This window comes from Homarus americanus, unplaced genomic scaffold (assembly GCF_018991925.1).
Source record: "Homarus americanus isolate GMGI-L3 unplaced genomic scaffold, GMGI_Hamer_2.0 scaffold58600, whole genome shotgun sequence".
NCBI lineage: Eukaryota > Metazoa > Arthropoda > Malacostraca > Decapoda > Nephropidae > Homarus > Homarus americanus.
In genome coordinates this window covers 1-5,631 of record NW_024711739.1, presented here as the reverse complement: position 1 = coordinate 5,631, position 5,631 = coordinate 1, and the positions used below count along the sequence as shown (strand labels likewise).

The window sequence follows — 5,631 nt, the reverse complement described above, 5'->3', positions numbered from 1 at the left end:
ATCTCTTTAATTTGTCATATGAAAATGGAAGACTGCCAGTGAAATGGAATATGGCACTCATTGTTCCTGTGCCTAAGGGCGATAATGATTATAGACCCATATCCTTAACATCTTGTCTATCTAAAATGATGGAGTGAATGGTATTAAATAGATTATTGTACAAAATTGATGGTTTCTTGTTTAGTAATTTGTTTGGATTTTTAAAGGGTAAAAGCACTACAGATTGTGTGATTAAATGTCTTAGTAATGCTAATGTCAACTGTAGACTGTTTGTAGACCTTAAAAGTGCCTTTGATAAGGCAAATAAGGAAGTGATCTTACAAAGTCTTGTAAGTAAAGGTATAAAAGGGAAATTAGTGATGTGGATTACAGATTACTTAACTGACAGAAAAGCGAGTGTCTAGTTTCAAGGTCATGAATCGGAAGAAAAAAGTCTAGGGTTGGGTACCCCACAAGGTGGAGTTCTTAGCCCTATGCTTTTTAATATTCTTATGGACAGAATAGCTAGTTACAAATTCCAGGGCGAGTCCCAAGTAATCATTTATGCTGATGACATTCTGATCCAAGGTAAGAATGAGGAAGATATGTCTAGGGTCATTGATCAGCTGCAATATCTTTGTATCTCCTTGGGACGGGTCATTAATGAAAATAAAACCAAATTTTAGTCAAGGGCAGTAAATGGAAAAGTATTTTGGTTAAATGGAATAAAATTGCAAAAAAATCCCGTTACAAATATCTGGGAATGTTTGTGGGTATAAATAATAATGCTAAGGATCAAATTACTTATGTTAAAAATATATGGACAGCGAGGCTAAAGTTTTGTCAAATAGAGCAAATGGTGTTGGTATACCAGTTTTAAGATCTATGTATTTAAGTACACTTAGAAGTATCATTGATTATTCAGCTCCAGTTCTAGCTTCTTACTCAGGAAAAGATCTTAGGCTATTAGAGCTTATTCAGAATGAAGCAATGAGGATTTTGCTTGGTTGTCCAAGGACAACAAGAATAGAGGTTATGAGGATGGAGCTAAATGTCCCGAGCATAATGCACAGAATTAGGGAGTTGACTGTCATTTCTACTCTAAGGCTTATTAGGCGTGGTGATGGGTATCTGAAGTCTGCTGTTGATAAATTTACTTATGCAATTACTAGTAGTTTTAAGAAGAATACTTATACTAAAGGACTTTGTCAGATGTTGTTTGAATATAATATTGTAGATTTGTGTGTATCTTTGCCAAACAAAGTTTATTTGAAACCTTGGTTCATGGAGAGTGTATCTGTAAGAATTGATAAGCTAGAGTTTAAAAAAAAAGAGAATGTAATCCTTTTGAGTTACGGCAAATATTCCTTGAGAAAATATATGAGTACCATAAGGAAAATGTTATTCATATGTACTGTGATGGTTCAGTTAATGGGAATCGGGCCGGATGTGGCATTGTCATTAGGGAATTTTTTGAATATGGTATTAGTGTTGAAGAAAGAATATCCAAGAGAATTGGGGATAGAAGTTCCAGCACCACTGCTGAACTTTATGTTATATATGTGGGACTTAAGAATGCCTTTGTGAGGAAAAAGACAGTTTTTGGGTTTGTTGACAGTCAAGGTGCTCTATTTGCTCTAAATTCTGAAGTGCCTCTTGATGATGATTTAGTTTTAAAATGTAAGAAGTGTATTCAGGACATAAAATCACTTGGATATGATGTTAGTTTTATGTGGATTCCATCCCATTGTGGTATTTATATGAATGAGGTTGCTAATGATTTAACTAAGCAAGGGTGTGGCAAAGAAATTGTAGAATACGATTGTATTTTGGGTATTAAAAGAATAAAATCTGGAATGGTAAAAACCCGACAGCAATGGGAAATGGACAATATTCGGAAAATTTTTAACAACGGCAGTAGTAGTTTGAAACATTATGTTCGAGTTTTGAATTCTACAAGTTCTACTTATGGTAAGGCTTCGGTTAAGTTTGATACATTTGTGGTGAGACTACGCTTTGGATACAAATATTATTGGCAATATATTGAAGGAACTGGTGGCATTCCTTGTAAACTGTGTGGCTATGTAAAGTCTCATACATTATATCATTACATTATGGAATGTAACTGTTTATCAGATTTTAGGGGTGATGGTATTACTGATATTACAGAGATGGTTTGTTATTTGATAAACAAAAATATGGTTAAGAATATTATGAAAAAATTCTGTAAGTTTAACATAAGATTATAGATTTTATGCATATCTTTTTGTTGTATACACATCTGATTTATGATTAGTAGAATGTTAAAGAGCTCTTGTTAAGACTAGTTTTGGGCGGGCTAACCAGCTCCTTTTGATGTAATTGTCAATAAATGTTTTGAATTTGAATTTGAATTTGACCCTTGATGGCGCTTAGTGAGTCTAACTGCCATTATTGTTGGGGAAGTAAAGACATGGCCTCCTCGAAGAGTTACTGCCATCTAAACCATCAATGGGGTTTACACTCGTTGTACTGATCATGGTTGAAGAATGAATAGCACCATCAATTTTCTTTCGCTTATCGACCAAGTGGGAAGTATTATCTTCACTGCTCGTACCCTCTCCATTCCTCCTTTCATTCTTCTTTTTGCTCTTCGCAACTTTAAACGGCTCTTGTTCTTCACATTCACTGCTGCTAGACAGCTCCAAATCCGTCAACAGTCCTCCAGCAGTACCCTGGGCTACATTGCTGTGAGTGCTGTATCCACCACCCAATTCCGTCATTTTAGTAAGCGACCTGCTCGTCGAAGCTCTTCCGCCAGCCATGACCGTACGTGTCCAGCCAGGGAGGTGTAGGAGAGCGACCTGCACGTCCGACCAGTACGGCCAGCGTTCCAGAAGTGATTTCCTGACAAGGACCCTCTATAGGTATACGTTGAGATTTTGGATATAAGGAGTTTGACATGTTCTTTCAGGAGATTAATGGCTTTCTTGAATAGACAATTGACACTAACTAAACTACAAACATCAGATTCTCTGATGTTTGGGCATCAAAATGATCTAATTTCAGTAGTATTCAGAAACTCCTGGCTTTCCCCAGGGACGCTATCACGGGATGCCATTCGTACTGGCAGACTCGACACTCACTTATTTGACAAGTGTTACCAACAATAAAGAAGGTTGAAGCTTTCAACATCACTCACAAAGGATCTTGAATGCTTTAACTGTATTGAGACATATCTAAGTGGACTCAAAACAATGGTGTCCTCTCTCACATTTAAATTCACTTTATAGAGAGGTTGGTGTCAGGAAGTCAGAGAAAATGAACGGCACCCAAGCTTGGGAGCGATGAGAAAACGGATGCCTTAGATGGGAGACTCAATAAAGAAGGCATAGTTACATGTTTTGTGGGCTATTGAGCGCAATATGAATCGTCTGATTCTCCTTTAACTGACGTGTATGGCCGTGGTCATTACGCTAACACTGGTCAATAATATTCATAAAGAAAGAATGAAAAAAAAACGCACCAGCCACCCGCCCGAACAGCGGGCGATTAAGCAAATAAGTGGTTAAATAATAGTGATTTATGTTTGCTTGTTTTTAGATTACATGCTAATATAACAATGAAGTGTAAAGAATAATATAATGATTGGTTAGATAAATACCATTTAGTTATCTATACTTTTAGTTTTGTTGTATATGAGTTTGACGGTTTATCTACAAACATCTCTCGTCACAGACCCTTGTTGCACCAATTTAAAAGCAAGGTAATGTTATTATGCAATGTCCATTGCTTTAATCGCAACAACATTTTTGACATCGCTTCTCGGCCTTTTGGCTAAGATCAAAGTGTAGTATCTGTTCTTATCAGCTTAGTATCTGATACGATCCCCATGTGGGATCTTCGATATTAAACTGATTTTTGGATCTTGGCGAAGTGCTAGGGGCTTGCCCCACCTTTGCCGCGGATTGGCCCGGTATTGCAGTGACTCCGGGATCGGTCCACTCCCCAAGGGGAGAAATTAAATCATTTTATTATACGTAACTTTTGAGTAAGATGGCGATGGACATAGTGTATTATAATCGCTGTACATAGTATAGTATGTCACTTTTACTTTTACTTTTATTCTCTTCGCCACTGATCGGCTTGTTAGCCGCTTGGGCGATCGGTCATGTCTCTGATTACTTTTCCTTTTCATTTATCTTCTTCACCAAAAGATCGGCTCGCTAGCCGCCCGGGCGATCGGTCACGTCTCTATCACGCACTGTTGGCAAATACTGAGCAGGCACCGGCTCCTGAATGTACCTGAACCCGCTCCAGTGTTGGTCAAGTTTGTCTTGAAAGAGCTCACACTCGGTGCCGTCACAACACTCTCTGGTAGATTGTTCCAAGAGTTTACAACCCTCACTCCGAAAAAGTTTGCCCTCACAGTTTTCTGGACTTGCGGCTTCTTCAATCTTGAGTTGTGACCCCTTGTGAGGCGAGCGTCCGCCAGCTCCAAGTAAGGACACTCAACTGAGTAGTGCTCCCTGAGATGCTTATACACCTCAACTAGGTCCCCCCTTGCCCGTCTGTAGTATAAGCTAGGCAAGTTCAGGCGCTCCAATCTCTCAGGGTAGCTGTGGTGCCGAAGTGCAGGCACCAGTCTGGTGGCCCTCCTTTGGACATTTTCAACCAACTGACAGTCCCTAGCATATCTCGGGGACCAGATGGGGTGACAGTACTCCAGATGGGGAAGCACTTCACTCCTGAAGATCGTTACGAAGGACGGACCGTCTAGATATCTAATCGACCTTCTTATAAGACCCAATAATTTGTTTGCCTGATTTACCTTCTTCTCGCAATGGCCCGAGAACTTCAGCTCATTGTCAACATACACGCCTAGGTCCTTCTCACATACAGTCTCAACTAGTGCAGTTTCATCATCCCGTTGGGACATATGATACGCCTCCTTACCGTTGGTACGCCCCAGGTGCATCCTCTTACACTTCGTGACATTGAATCTCAGCAACCATTTCTTCGACCATTTCTGGAGCCCACAGAGGTCCTTCTGCAGCTCTTCACAGTCCGCTTAGTTCCTAATTTCCCGAAATAACTTGGCGTCATCGGCAAACATTTGTATGGAGGAGTGTACAACGTCAGGCATGTCATTTATGAAACAAACAAACAACAGCGGGCCCAATACACTGCCCTGTGGTACCCCACTTGTGACAAGTACAGATGACGATTTCGTGCCATTAGTCACCACACACTGCTTGCGGTCATGTAGAAAGTCTTCTATCCACGCTAGGACATTTCCCCGAATTCAGGTACCCTTCCAGTTTGATTTTCAGCCTTTCGTGGGGTACACTGTCGAAAGTCTTGGCAAAATCTAGGTAAATAATGTCGATATTACCACCCCGTTCCAGAATATGGGTCAGACACAGGTGCGACCTTTTTCTGGGTTGCAAAAAAGCACGATGTAACTCCATTTATTCGGTCCTTGGGTGGTTACCATCTGAATTTGAATTGAATTGAATCAGCTTATTTAGCCAGAAAAAAACAGATACAGAGTGGATAATAATAACAATATTAACATGGCTGAGCCAGTTGAGAACCTGAGCTCTCTTTTTAGACACCTGATACATACTCTACATTTATCTCAAGGAAGTATTATGTAACATTTAGTATCAT

General features: G+C 39.7%; 1 non-coding gene across 1 annotated transcript; it reads left to right on the top strand.

Annotated features, from left to right (window-relative positions):
* Positions 1–3,775: 3,775 nt before the first annotated feature.
* Positions 3,776–3,968, top strand: LOC121858787. Its single transcript, XR_006087512.1, has one exon. It is a non-coding gene; the product is annotated as a U2 spliceosomal RNA (small nuclear RNA).
* Positions 3,969–5,631: the final 1,663 nt, after the last annotated feature.